This window comes from Athene noctua, chromosome Z, assembly GCF_965140245.1.
Source record: "Athene noctua chromosome Z, bAthNoc1.hap1.1, whole genome shotgun sequence".
Lineage (NCBI taxonomy): Eukaryota > Metazoa > Chordata > Aves > Strigiformes > Strigidae > Athene > Athene noctua.
In genome coordinates, this window is record NC_134077.1 from 44,179,863 (window position 1) to 44,195,399 (window position 15,537).

General features: G+C 44.3%; 1 protein-coding gene and 1 long non-coding RNA gene across 3 annotated transcripts in view; both read right to left on the minus strand.

The window, feature by feature from the left end:
* Positions 1 to 15,537, minus strand: part of NRG1 (neuregulin 1) — a 522,222-nt gene that overhangs the window by 457,209 nt on the left and 49,476 nt on the right. The window lies entirely within an intron of this gene.
* On the minus strand, positions 11,785 to 14,771 carry LOC141973883 (uncharacterized). The gene is made up of 4 exons (XR_012635610.1): positions 14,684 to 14,771; positions 13,936 to 14,087; positions 13,424 to 13,559; positions 11,785 to 13,163 (listed from the first exon to the last, which is right to left on the minus strand). It is a non-coding gene; the product is annotated as an uncharacterized LOC141973883 (long non-coding RNA).

The window sequence follows — 15,537 nt, forward strand, 5'->3', positions numbered from 1 at the left end:
AGGTCAGCTGGTGTTGCATGGACTGCTGAGGAATTTCTTATTGAAGGAGAATCAGCAATAGGAACCATAATGAATAAGCCACTCCTAAGCCATGTTCCTCTGTCTAGGTAGGGTTGAGAGGTCTCAATGAGGTTAAAAGGCAGTGCTGGTAACAGCTACAGGCAGCAGCACTGGGTGCTGTGAGCGCAAGGCAGCCAGGAGTTGCAGGAAAGGGGAGGCACTGTGACTTCATCCCTCTCTGAATGGATGATATGCTTGGCGCTCTCCCTTCTGACTGCAACCTTCCCTTTCCTTTGTCTGACTCTTCTGCATGGGTTTTCATCAACATAAAGTTGAAAATTGTGTCTGCAAAGAAGCAACTACTTGGCAAGAAGTCAAGATTTCAGTGTGACATCATAAGTAATTAAAAAATGAGAAAGCTTGGAGCAGTGGGGACTGTAGCGAGGACCCGACAGTGCCAATTTGCTTGAAAAACTTAGGTTGAAGGATTGCATTTTGCAATGAGTGGCTTTTCTCCTTCTCAGACATAATTCTTCCTGGATGTGAACTGTAGTACAGATTTTGCTTTTTGCTCTCTTCTGAACATTAAGCTGTGGGTCCCTCAATCAGACAGTAATACACTTTATTTCTTTTAGGGAGAATAAATCAAAATAGCTTGAAAGAATTAATCTGTATCCGGAATTTACAGCTTTTTTTACCACCATAGTGTTCCTACTCATTTTCAGCACGAGAAAGGAGGATCATCTCCTCAGAAGTATATAAAGCCTCCTGCCCTGTGATTGTGTGGCACCTAGCACTGTGGGAGTCCTGGTTCAGGACTCTGCAGTATCACTGCAGAAAAGGTAAGCACAAGGTAAGTATTCTGAAGTATAAAGGCCATAGCTAGGGCTAGCTGTTAAGGTAAATCACCACCATTTACCTAGTCACATAATTTACATCAAATGCAAGTTGCATGAAGGTCACTGGTCCCCCATGTACCAGTCAAGAAGCACTTCTGCCTGCCTGTCTGCCTGCGAGACAGGTAACTGCAGCCCTTGCACACCACAAGAACTGCTATCCACTGCTTTGTCTTAAGTGGAGTGGTTAGCAATACTGATATGAAAACGTTCAGCATCAGATTTCAACAAGGCAAATGGAAGTGAAAAGCAGCAAATGGTATAAAAGGTATTGGACATCACTCAGTCCTCTTTCCTAACACTGACCATCTAAAATCCCTATTTATAATGCATCATCACCAGCACATTAGATATGTGACTTTGTAAAGCCGACTTTTATCATTTAGTCATGCCTCCCCCCGCCCCCCAAGGACTATCCAGAAAACGTCACCTTATAAGAGATGGTTCTATTACATACATCTAATAATACAACAATTTCTGTAAATAAAATTTTTCTTACATGTGTCTTGACAACTGAGATGTGACCAGTAAATTCAAGCAAGATCAAGTCCTCCCTAGTAAGTCACAGCAAATCAGAAAATCTAGTTTAAGACAATCATCCTTCATATATTCTTTAATAAACAAGGAAAATAGGCATGAATCTCTGGATTGTTTATTTCATGAAGAGTCTGGGGATTTGGCTACATCATGAACACATAGCAATCTTATTTCTTAAGTAATTTGGAATCAAATTCATTCTCAAATCTACTACAGAGAAAGAGATTAAAGAGGGGAGGCAGCAGCTTTTCTATATCATCACATTTTCTTCACAAAAAAATTTGGAACCTGTTCCAGAACATCAGTTGGTTTCCTTGGAATAGAAGATGCTGTGAAAGCCATTGAAGACCTGAATGAACAACCTACTTTGCTTTCTTTCTTTTTCCCTTTTTTCTTTTTGTAAAAAAACAATATGGAAGAAGAAGAAAAAAAAACCCTTGCATTTGATTTTCAATAATGTTAAAGAACAAAGACTTATGACAGAGCTAAACTTAGCCAGACACAAAATAAAAAATAAAGACAATATGCTTGAAACCCATTTCCTGGGTGTAAAGTGAATAAAGTAGTGAGTCAAAGATTGTTTCTTATATTTGATCATTTGCTCACATTCACTTCAGCATTTCTGTTGTTCATGGGTCAGGAGTGGTGGTGCTCAGAGAGGTATTAGCCTTTTAACCTTGTCGACAAGGCAAATGTGGCAATAAAATCAGGATGCTGGTCATTATTGTTTTAAGAAGAGCCTCTTTCCAAAACTACATACCAGTGTTGAGTTACACAAAAAAGCAATTTATCAAGCACTTCAAAACAGTATTTATGGAGTTACAACTCATTTGCTGTCTGCTAATTCAGCTCTGCATCAACAGCTTGTTCCAGGACTTGCACTATTATTTCTCATCTCTGAGCAGTACCAAACTGTGTCCTTCTTACATGTGTCAACCTTCTTGTTCCTACTTTTGTCTTTCCTATTTCAAGTAGCAACATGCTTATCAACAGATCTTACAAGAGGTAGGTGGAAGTGAAATTCCAAATATCCTCAAGAAGCCTGAACTGTGGCACACAGCATGGCATAATGAATCTGAGAGCTGTTTGGTGATGTTTTACATAGTTTACAGAAAATTAACAAAACCAAAAAACATATCTGGACACTCAGAGTGACCACTGCATAGGATTTCATGTGGGCATAAGTTTACTCTTATATTCCTTGATTATATAGCAGCTGATTTGCACTCATGTCACCACAAACTTCAGCTATTCCTGAATTTGATGTGAAGAAAACCTTCAGTCAAGTACCTGGAAGATTACTGAAAAGATCTTTCCCAACACTCATCCTTTTGCAACAAGCAGCAGTGGGAAAGTATTTCTGCTTTCCCACCTGCAGGAGAGCAGGGAGTGGAAAGGACAAACAGCACAATGCACAGGATCCCTGTGCTGGGGACAGAGGCAGGGCTAAAGTCATCACCAGATTTCAGAAATGATTGAGTCCTAAGTACTGGGCAGCTACATCAGGTTTTACCAAACTTTATAGACACAGAACACTGAAAATGCTAGAAGAAAACTCTATGTATTGCAGGCAGGCCATCATGAGACTTCCTTGTCAGAAAAAGTGCTGCCCCAAAACCAGACAAAAAACCACATTAGTGTTATGTAACAGTCAAAAAAAAAAAAAAAAAAAAAAAAAAAGTTATTTCAAGGATGTATATCTCTCCTGTTCTGATTCCTGTGTACTAGATATCTGACAGAGCAGAGTTATTCAAAGACTGGTATTTCATAACTGCTTTTCCTTCATTTTCTTGCCAGAAGCGAGAGCCTGAACCCAGTTGCATCAGAATCTGAAAGCCCAGTAATGCATGCTGCTGCCTCTCCTTAGCAGACTCTGGCACACACTCACGTTTATCTGGGTGTGCCAGTGTCTCGTGCATTATCTCACAGGCTTAGGTGTTTTCTTACTTAGACTAAGATCCCAAATTGGTACAGATCCCATACAGAGTCCTACATGACCAGCAGCTGGACCAAAGCCTATTTCTGTAGGACTTCTGTCGGCAGGCATTGTTGGCATTCACAGAACAAATGAAGAGTCAATTAGCCAACAGAAATGCAAAGCTTATTAAGTTAAAGGGAACAAAGTGCTTTGATGCAAACAGAAATAATGTACTTTAAAAAATCATTGCTACATCTCAGGCACTCCTAGTGCCATATACACACATGTGCCTTTTTGAAAGCTGGCTGTTCTCTCTTATTGTATCACATCTGGTAAAACCCCATTCTATGAGGAGATGATGCTGTCAGTGTTGATGGTTACAGAACACTCCAGAGCCATTTTCTTTACAAAAGCATGTTGTCAGGTGACCTTCACTTCTATGCATGAAATAGCCAAAATCTGATAAAACAGCACTCTCTCCTGTGGTGATCCAGAAGTCTTTTTCACTGTTTTTTTCTCACCAAGGTCTTTACAGTGGTTTAGTTTTTTCTTTGTGCTAAAAGAACTTCAAGGTTCTTTCTCCCTGGGAAGACAAAAATTAGGGCTCCAACTGATTTACAATCAGATAAAAGTTCCTTCTACATTTTAAGAGAACCTTAATTCAACTGTATGGGTGCAAAACACTTCCAGTGAAGAATGCAACTCAGAAGTTTCCACCTCACTTTTTCAGATTATAATTTGGGCTTTCATATCTACATGGAGCTCCTAAAAATGCTACCTATCCTGAAAATAACAATATATTTGTAACTACCGTACACAGCTGTCATGAGAAAACCCATGCATATCTGTTTTTTCTACAGACACTACAGCCACAGGACCCCACAAGTTTCCATGTGTGGCCTGTGGCTCATGAGTGTGACCTGACTGTGCAAGGTGCTTCTCTGCCTGGGACAATGTTGGTCTTTATCCAGCCTCTATCAAGGAAACCAATTTACAAAAGACTCTTACTTTTGTTAAAGGTGTGTTCTGCCTACTTTCCCATGTCATCTGTGCCTCACAGGTTGACCAGGACAGCAGTGAACTTAATGGACTCTTCAGAAATATTGCAAAATGCTGGTTCAGGCATGTATTTTGATGACTAAAGGCTTCAGTTACTTATAATGCTCCTTTTCCAAACATAGGTCAACCCAAGAAACCCAGAAGTGAAGCTCAAACAACCAGGCCACATGAAATGGCAAACCTGTAAACTGCAAACCCAGACATGAAGCCTGCCAGGCGGAAATCAGGCACCACGACTTTGTACTGCTTTACTCTGACTGAAGCTGCGTTCTGAGAGTTATCCGGCTTGGCTTTGTAAAGTAACAACTCTTGTGTGGATATAATATGCCTCTAAGAAGAAAAAGTGCTGGATCATCCTGATGAAATTCCTGAAGCAACATAGCAAGGGATGACCTTGTGGCTATGAAAAACAAGTAGAACAGAATTAGGTGGCTATCACATGTTAAAATCAATACAATGGCCAGGACCAGGTAAATAAAAAATAAGATTTATTTAAGCTATTAACATAATACAGTCACTACTAATAATCCACATTAGAGTTAGATCTTTGATAGGTAGCGGAAAAATAAAATAAAATAAAAAATAAAATAAAATAAAATAAAATAAAATAAAATAAAATAAAATACCAACACAATAGAATACTTGGAAAATATGCACTATTTGTTTCTTTCCTTAATTGTTTCTTTTATGTGGTGAAGCTTCCAGTAAGTATGACAAGAACATACGCTCTCATTGGTCCTCTTTCACATCTGGGCAACTCTGGTTTCAGTTTTGTTAAATTCAGTGAAATGGACATTTCACTGTGGCAAGTACTGCTGCCCCAGTTTATAATAGATGTAAACTTACAGAAGCAACAGCTAATAACCAGGTAGTGATTTACTCATAGCAGAGTCAGGATGGGCTTTCCCATGTGCTCTTTGCTCATCTGGATGTGTTACCTACATTAAAAAATATGATTTGACCTCTCTATCAACATATCTATAACATCAGCTTTGCATTCTGAATGGGAAATTTAGTATCCTAAACCATGCATGAACATTCAAAAGGTCTGCTTAGTATGTGTTGGGAGAAAAGTAGCATTTTCCTACTTATTCTATGGGATTTTGTTGGTTTCCCTTCTGTCCTGGTTCAGCTGGGATAGGGTCAAGTTTTCCCCAGCAAAGAGAGAGGGGGAAGGGATCTCCAGCTGGGTTATTCATACCATGCTGGCGTCAGGTCCAGGGGCGGAACCTTTTTACTTTCGCTTCTGGTTTTGGGGGGTTGCTTACACGTGGCGGCCTCGCTCCCTGACCATTTTGCGGTATTTCTTTGTATATCTTTTGTCTTGTTCACTGTTGTTGCTGTTTATTGTTATTATCATTGCCACTGCTGCTATTCAGATTGTTTTATCACACTGTTGTATTAAATTTCTTCTTGTTTTAGCTGGGGTCTGTGTTTAACTTCCAGCCCGACCGGCTGCATGGGGGAAGGGCAACAGCAACGTGCTCTCCGATCCCGGCAGGGGTTAAACCTGCACATTTACGAATTGGCATACCAACGTGGGGCTCGAGAGCTGAAATAAGAATAAAAAGGGACAGACCCTGACCAGAGTGTGATAGAGCAATCTGTTGGGTGTAAACTTTCTGTTTGTATTTGTTTGTTTGATAAGAAAATGTTTGCAATGCTGGCCCACTTGCTTGCCTGGTGGGGCTGGATTATTCCTTACATCCAGTGTATGATCCCAGTGCTGATGTTTGTTGTCGATGGAAAATGTATAAAGGGTCCTATGTTGTTATACGGGCTATTGACTGCTTATGCTGCCTTTGTATCGCTGTGTGTAGGGGCAGGCCGGTACCTGTTTGCTGTTTGGGCTTTTGTTAGGGGTCTCACCCCCTCTATGGGTGAGCCAGGGAAGAGATCCTCTCGGTTTTGGAGAGTTTCAATTATCCTTGGAGCCTGCAGGCCAGTGTGATTGCGGCACAATGCTTTCTGAATGTCTGCCTGATTTTGGTTTTGTCCATATGGTATTTAACAATAGCAGTGCCCGGAAACCTGCTCCGAGTTCAGATAATAGTGAGTGGCAAGGGGTGTGGGAAAAGATGGGCAAAGGCCTGAGTTCGTGGGCACCCCCAATGCTTTGGAATTTCACTCCTGAGCAAATGCAGAGCCCTGAAAAGCTGATGGAGTGCTTAGAAAGGGTGTGTTACCAAGCTGGCAAAACCCAGGAGACACAAATCGCTGCAATGTGCTGGGGACTTGCCCATGCCTACCGTGTCCTCTTTAATACCACCCGCTGCCCTCAAGGGGAAGAAAAGGCCACACAAACAATATCTGAACTGAGGGCACAGGCAGAGCCAGTCTCAGTTGCCTCCACCAGCACAGCGACTGAGCCAGAGAGCCAGCCAGTGCCAGCGTCAGTCACCCCAATACAGAAAATAAAATATACCAGAAAGTCAGTTCGCAGAGTGAGGAATGAGGATGAGCCAGGCCCATCAGGGGAACAGGAGGGAGGACCAGAGGTGATCGTCCGATCTCTGTCCCAGACTGAACTGTGAGATATGCGGAGAGATTTCGGCCGCCTGGGAGGTGAGCAGATTTGCACCTGGCTGCTCCGATGCTGGGACAATGGAGCCAGTGATTTTGAGATGGAGGGGAGAGAGGCCAAGCAACTGGGATCTTTGGCCAAGGATGCTGGCATTGATAGGGAAATAGCGAAACAGACCCAAACCCTCAGCCTTTGGAAGCGACTCCTGCTCAGTGTAAGGGAGAGGCACCCCTACAAGGATGATATCCTATGTCAGCTAGGCAAATGGACCAGCATTGAGAAAGGCATCCAGAACCTCAGGGAACTGGCTGTGTCTGAGATGATCTATGGTGATCTGAATAATGAGCAGTCACCCATGGACCCAGATCAGGCCCCTTGCACACATCTGATGCGGCGAAAGTTCCTGAAGAGTGCACCAGAAGCACACTCGAAAGCATTGGCAATAGTGTCCTGGTGGACAGACACCCACACTCTAACAGTGGATGGAGTGGTTGGCAAGCTCCGACAATATGAGGGAAATCTCCCTTCATCTCAGCGTTCCTGGGTCTCAGCTGTGGAGGAACTGTATCAGAGAATCCAAAAAGTGGAAGAGGACATGTCCTGCATTCCACCTGCATGGGCTGATGTCTCAGCCATTAGAAGTAAACATTTCCCCACACAAGAGAAATGCCGCAGAAGGCACACATGACGAGGCACCCTGTGGTTTTTCCTCTGCAACCATGAAGAAAACATGATGAGGTGGGATGGACAGCCCACTGCCGGCCTAGCTGCACAAGTAGAGCAGCTGAAAGGGAAGACCATCACAAAAGGGGAGTCCTCCAAGAGGAGCGCAGCTCCAGTGTCCAGTCAGAAATCCTCCAAGGCAGAATAGAATGGTGAATGTTATGTCTGACCCTCTTGAGGGGACCAGTAAATCATTCTTGCAAGAAGTGATGATGATGAGCAGGATTAGAGGGGCCCTGCCTCCAGCCAGCTGGAGGAAAGGGATAATCAGATTTACTGGACAGTGTGGATCCGATGGCCTGGCATGTCAGACCCACAAGAGTATAAGGCTTTGGTGGACACTGGCGCACAGTGCACCCTGGTGCCATCGAGCTACAGTGGGGTTGAATCCATCTGCATCTCCGGAGTGACAGGGGGATCCCAACAGCTGACCCTACTGGAAGCTGAAGTGAGCCTGACTGGGAAGGACTGGCATAAGCACCCCATTGTGACTGGCCCAGATGCCCCGCGCATCCTGGGCATAGACTGTCTCAGGAGAGGGTACTTCAGAGACCCAAAAGGGTACCGCTGGGCTTTTGGTGTAGCTGCCCTGGAGGAGGTTGAACAGTTGTCCACCTTACCCGGCCTCTCAGAGGATCCCTCAGTGGTGGGGCGGCTTAAGGTTGAGGAGCAGCGAGTGCCGATTGCTACCAGGACGGTGCACCGGCGGCAGTACCACAGCAACCGAGATTCCCTAGTCCCCGTTCATCAGCTGATCCGTCAACTAGAAAGCCAGAAGGTGATCAGCAAAACTCACTCACCCTTCAACAGCCCTGTATGGCCAGTGAGAAAGCCCAATGGCGAATGGAGGCTAACTGTGGACTACCGTGGCCTGAATGAAGTTACACCAGCAATGAGTGCTGCAGTGCCGGACATGCTGGAGCTCCAGCATGAACTGGAGTCGAAGGCAGCCAAGTGGTACGCCACGATTGACATTGCTAACGCGTTCTTCTCCATTCCGATAGCGCCAGAGTGCAGGCCACAGTTTGCTTTCACTTGGAGAGGCATCCAGTACACCTGGAATCGATTGCCCCAGGGGTGGAACCACAGCTCCACCATTTGCCATGGACTGGTCCATACTGCACTGGAGAAAGGTGGGGCTCCAGAACACCTGCAGTACATTGGTGACATCATTTTATGGGGGGACACAGCCGAGGAAGTCTTTGAGAAAGGGAAGAAGGTAATTGAAATCCTCCTGAAGGAAGGCTTTGCCATTAAGCAAAAGAAAGTTAAGGGGCCTGCAAGGGAAATTCAATTCCTAGGGATAAAATGGCAAGATGGGCGTTGCCACATCTCAGTGGAGGTGATAAACAAGATAACAGCCATGGCCCCACCAACCTCTAAAAAGGAGACTCAGTCTTTCCTGGGTGCTGTGGGGTTCTGGAGGATGCACATCTCCAACTACAGCCTGATTGTGAGCCCTCTCTACCACGTAACCTGTAAGAAGAACGATTTTGAATGGGGCCCTGAGCAACAACAATCCTTTGAACAGATTAAGCGGGAGATTGCCCAAGCAGTAGCCCTCGGGCCAGTCCGGGAAGGGCAGGAGGTTAAGAACATGCTCTACACTGCAGCCGGGGAGAATGGCCCTACCTGGAGCCTCTGGCAGAGAGCACCTGGGGAAACCCGAGGCCGACCTCTGGGCTTTTGGAGCCGGGGATACAACGGTTCTGAAGCTAATTATACACCGACTGAGAAGGAGATACTGGCAGCGTACGAAGGAGTTTGGGCTGCCTCAGAAGTGGTCGGCACTGAAACACAGCTCCTCCTGGCACCCCGACTGCCAGTGCTGGGGTGGATGTTCAAAAGAAAGGCCTCCTCCACACATCATGCAACGGATGCCACGTGGAGTAAATGGGTTGCGTTGATAACACAACAGGCTCGAATAGGGAACCCCAGCCGCCCAGGAATACTAGAGGTGATCATGAATTGGCCAGAGAGCAAACATTCCGGGATGTCACCAGAACAGGAGGTGACACGTGCTAAGGAGGCCCCACCATATAACGAGCTGCCAGATGAGGAGAAGCGATATGCCCTGTTCACTGATGGGTCTTGTCATATTGTGGGAAAACATCGACAATGGAAGGCTGCTGTGTGGAGTCCCACATGACGGGTCACTGAAGCTGCTGAGGGACATGGTGAATCGAGCCAGTTTGCAGAGGTGAAAGCCGTTCAGCTGGCTTTGGATATTGCTGAGCGGGAAAAGTGGCCGAGGCTCTACCTCTACACCGACTTGTGGGCAGTGGCAAATACTCTGTGGAAATGGTTGCAGCAATGGAAACAGAGCAACTGGCAACGTAAGGGTAAAACGGTCTGGGCTGCTGAAGTATGGCAGGATATTGCAGCCCATGTGGAAATCCTCGTTGTGAAGGTGCGCCATGTGGATGCCCATGTACCCAAGAGTCGGGCCACTGATGAACATCGACACAACCAGCAGGCAGACCAAGCTGCTAAGATTAGAGTGGCTCAGGTGGACTTGGACTGGCAGTGCAAAGGTGAACTGTTCATAGCTCGGTGGGCCCATGAGACCTCGGGCCACCAAGGTAGGGATGCAACATACAGGTGGGCTCGAGATCGAGGGGTGGACCTTACTATTGACACCATTGCAGAGATCATCCACGGATATGAGACACGTGCTACAATCAAACATGCCAAGCGGGTGAAGCCCCAGAGAAATGGAGAGCGATGGCTGAAATATAGATATGGAGAGGCCTGGCAGATCAACTATATCACACTGCCACAGACCCGCCACAGGAAGCGCCACGTGCTCACAATGGTGGAAGTAACCACTGGATGGCTGGAAGCTTACCCAGCACCCCACGCCACCACCTGGAACACCATCCTGGGCCTTGAAACCCAAGTCCTGTGGTGACACGGCACCCCAGAGAGAATTGAGTCAGACATCGGGACTCACTTCCGAAACAACCTCATAAATGCCTGGGCAGAAGAACATGGCATCGAGTGGGTCTACCATATCCCCTACCACGCACCAGCCTCTGGGAAGATCGAGCGCTACAATGGACTGTTAAAAACCACATTGAAAGCACTGGGAGGTGGGACCTTCAAAGACTGGGACATGCATCTAGCAAAGGCCACCTGCCTAGTCAACACAAGAGGGTCTGCCAGTCGAGCTGGCCCGGCTCAGTCAAAACCTCCACGTGCTGTAGATGGGGATAAAGTCCCTGTGGTACGCATGAGGAATATATTGGGAAAAATGGTCTGGTTTAGTCCTGCGCCAGGCAAAGGTAAAGGCAAACCCATCCACGGGATTGCTTTTGCCCAAGGACCTGGGTGTACCTGGTGGGTGATGCAGGACAATGGAGAGGTCCGATGAGTACCACAGGGGGACTTGATTCTGGGTGAGAACATGCTGTAAATTATGCTGTGCCTTTGTAAATTGTTATTTTGTTATTGTTAACTGCTAAATGGCAGCTGGACATGACGCAGATGGTATAGAATAAAGGGGTGGATTATGTCCTGGTTCAGCTGGGATAGGGTCAAGTTTTCCCCAGCAAAGAGAGAGGTGGAAGGGATCTCCAGCCGGGTTATTCATACCATGCTGGCATCAGGTCCAGGGGCGGAGCCTTTTTACTTTCGCTTCTGGTTTTGGGGGTTGCGACACACGCGGCGGGCTTGTTCTCTGACCATTTGCGGTATTTCTCTGTATATCTTTTGTCTTGTTCACTGTTATTGCTGTTCATTGTTGTTATTATTGCCACTGCTGCTATTCAGGTTGTTTTATAACACTGTTGTATTAAAGTTCTTCTTATTTTAGCCCGGGGTCTGTGTTTAACTTCCAGCCCGACCGGCTGCAGGTGGGGAAAGGGCAACAGCAACGTGCTCTCTGATCCCAGCAGGGGTTAAACCTGCACACCTTCGATTAGTGAGTTTCTTCTCTTGTAGAACAATGAAGATGTTTGATGCTCTATTCAGCCTTTTTTTTTTCAGACAAGATATTTTGGCGATCCAGAATACTGAATGCTAAATCAGAGGTTTTATTTTTAATACTGTTTATCATTCAGTAATTTTTCTTCTGATAATGCAGGGTGGATGATTCAATACAAATGACAAATAAAAAGGTGAAAAAACATATGAAGCTTCATAACACTATGTGGGAAAGTTGCGGCAATGTGCTATCACAAGAATTTGGTGTGGTTCCAGTGTGTGGTAGGGCTAAGAAAGCTGACAAAATGTGAACAAAGGGGCAGGCTGGTTTGATTCAGTGGTCAAAGATTTCTGACAATTTATTCTTTTCATAATCACAAACGACATTAAAAATTTTTTACTGTTTCCTCAATTTATTGCTTACATTCTACCCATAAATATCTCCTTATAATTGCATTCTTCCAAGTAACATTACTTTAGCCTTTAACTCTTTTTGAACATGTACAAATAGGTCTTTACAAACCAGGCTCCTTTCATTCTCTGTTTTGTGAAAGTAAGGAAATAAAACTATTCCAGTTCTTATAGTTATGATGAAGTAGTTGAAAAACTCAACTAGACTACACCCTACAGACCTTAAAATTTTAAAATATTGGCATTTCTAAACTTTTTTTCCCCTTTAGTCCTCAGTGGCTTAAAACTGGTTTCATGATGCTTTTGCAATGTGATCCATGTTGGAAGCTTTGAAATTTGACAACACTGGGAAAAAATACAAGGGCTGGATTCAAATCAGTTCAACACCACACTTATGCACAAAATCAGGTTTTTTTACTATCCCACCAGTATGCAGATGTCTATATTAGATTTTCATCATTGGCCTTATCTTTACTCCTTTTTCTATTGCAGGCCTCCTTCCAGCTTTTGACAACAGGGCTGCAGTGTCCTTTTTAGAGCCGACAATTGCAATTCCTTTGGTTGCTATCCTCATTCTCACTCTGAACTTCTGTCTGCAGCCCTCTCTCAGCAGCTAGTCTATTTCTACTGCTTTCCAGCTCATGGGCAATGCCATTCTAGTTTTCCTCTACGTATAACCCCCTGCTGTGAGAGCACTACATTTCACGCATTAGATCCTCCCTCTCCCAGGGAGTGCCACAGATGCAAGGACTGAGAGGTTACTAGTTTATGTGTAGGAATGAAAATTATACTGAAAACTCCACAAGCATCTCTTGTACAGCCAGGTTGTGTGACTGCAATTTATTGATCTGGTGAAATGTGCCAATGAAAACATACAAGGTCATCCCTAGTTCATGTCTCTGCACAGTGGATATCTCTCCCGATAATGCAGGTTATCAGCTACAGGCAATGAGCCCTGGGCAAAACACCTATTCCTTGATCCCAAGGAAGAGAAGACCTGCCTGCTGCCACAAGCTGTACTCATCCCCCCTTCCCAACTGCAGCATGGACTGGAGTTGAAGCGGTGTGCTCTCTGTAAAAACGCAGACTTCCTGTAAAGAAAGGATGCATCTGAAGCCATCCATGATCCATGACCCAGCGTAGACATTCAGACCAGTCTGTTCTGTCTTCCCTAGTGAGAAAATGGTTTAAAGTAAGGGGATCCCAGAACAATGATACTAAGAATAATATGTGAGAAAAGAAGTGTAGGCAGTATTTTAGCAAACATTTACCAAAAGCTAGAGGAGACTATTCCATCTGTGGAATGGAAACTTTGCTCCCTGAAGCATCTTTGCAGCATGGACCAAAATATCACTGCGTATCTAAAGCGCACAGAAGTACACTCAAGGATAAATGCAAGCTTGTTCTTGGTTTAAAAAGCCACACACTTACACTTAAGACCCAAGGTAAACTATTGGATCAATTGCACTCCAGCCTGAAGGGAAGTATGACAGAGGAGCTGAAAGGAGCCCGGATTTACACAGTGTTAGACTCTTCCTTGCTCTGAACTCTTCTTGGTAATTCAATTCTGTGCAAAATGAAGGAAAAAGTTATTGTGTTTGTGTGACCACTTTGCAGTGGCTGAAATAGCTTTGGGGCATAAACGAAGCTGTTTGCAGGGAAAATAGTCTCACTTTATTTTCTAAGGTACAGGATGTTAAGCAGATTTGTCCGCAACCAGGTATCCCTGGCTCATAGGAAATTTGAAGCTCGGATTCTGCTTTTGGTCTGAACAAGAGCGAAGTTTTGGGAAATTCTTGTGATCTGAAAGTGTTAGAGGAAAAGCTAGTCCAGGAACACCAGCACTTGTATTTCCAAACAGCCCCAAGACTTTAGGAGGGTTTTTTTTTCAGCTTGAATGTTTTCTAAGGTGACAGTAAAAGAAGGAAAGTAGGTCCTAGCACCTGAAGGTCCTGAAGTCCCAGGTACTGCTATGTTATCCTCATGGATCCCTTTGAATCTGGGCCAGACAACGGTACAGGAGATAGAGACCCTGTGATGCTGGGGGTCAGGGTACAGGACACTGACCTCACACATTCAGGAAACGTGCAGTGATCTGGAAACAACCCGAGGAGAACAACAATCAATGATTTTCCAGCAACACTCTATCAGTCAGTTTCTGAAGAGGTCTTACTAGGAGCTTGGTTTTATGGAAGCTTAATCTGCAGTAGCTTCTTGCTTTTAAAAGCATAAGCTCTCCATAAACTCTGTATTTGCTCTATAGCTTACTGCAATACTTTGCGGTTTTTTTAGAATTATAATGTAGAGTTTTAGAGTAAAGGCAGTTTTCATATCATCCTCTGTCATGCTTTGTATTTTTCTATAGGGCATTTCATTTCTATTCAGTTTTTCTAGAAGAGGAGACAAGTCAAGAAAATGCAAGAGAAGTGTTATTTTGCTGAAAATGGACTATTTGTTTCAACATGGGTCACCTGCAAAACCTTTTTGAAAAGTTTTGCATTTACATACTTTCCGGAAAAGATTTGCCTCACTCATTTTTTCCTTCTAAGGAAGGTTTAGCTCATATCTTTGCAAGTGTTCTCATTTGATTTCTCTAGTCCTGGGTGAAAAATCACTTTCTAATAGATGTATTAATCAGGGGGAAAAAAAAAAAAATAAAAAATCTAGCTCTATAATCAGTATGGTTCTTACCAAGAATTGTCAGCACAGCTTCAGAGTTATGTCAGGCCCATGCTTTAAAAGGGGAGGTCTTCATAAACATCCTTCTCTGGGGAAAAACATAGTCTAAATAGAAATCAGACATTATCAGCTCAAGAGTAAAGCAATGCAAACATCCAAGCCCATTGCTTGTGGATGAGGGAATGAGAGAAAAATAAGATCTTTTGTATCAATGTTCAGGATTTAGATATAATAAGTTTTGAAAGATCCGCTCCTATTCCCCCTCAGTGCAGTGAACTAAAAAGCAAATCTGACAGAGGTCAAAACCAACTTTTACTTTGCTTGGCAGTACTTTCACACACTAGTTTGACGTTAAGCAGGTATTCACAGTGGTCAGTCAAGGCCAAGACTTCACTGTCCAGCACTTAGCACACTATAGTATTACATAGCTACAGCATTTTGCTCCAAGTGACTGCACCCTCATTACACTAAGTCTGGCAATTTCTATTTGAGCCTTTCTGGCCCCACAACACAGGAGAGTCTTGGCCTATTTTCACTGCTGCAAAAACAGGTTTGGAAAGAAAATCATTTACTGTGGTGATGGCAATACAGCACCGGCATCTCTCCTGGTGTTAAAGGAATCTATGAGGTTCAATTCCTTTGGGCAGGTGGCACCAATCTGGAACAGCAGCGTGGAAATGAATATGCTTTCCTGCCTCCAGCTTAATCAGTGTTGTTGGGTGAGGAAACCTCTTTATCACAGCCTCAGCAAGACTCTCTTCCCCTTCCTCATTTCTTCACATGGCAGAAAAAATAGAGATGTAAAAAAAGCACATTTAGAAATCGTCAAGACAGAAATGTCTTCACCTCTCAACTTCCCTTCTCTA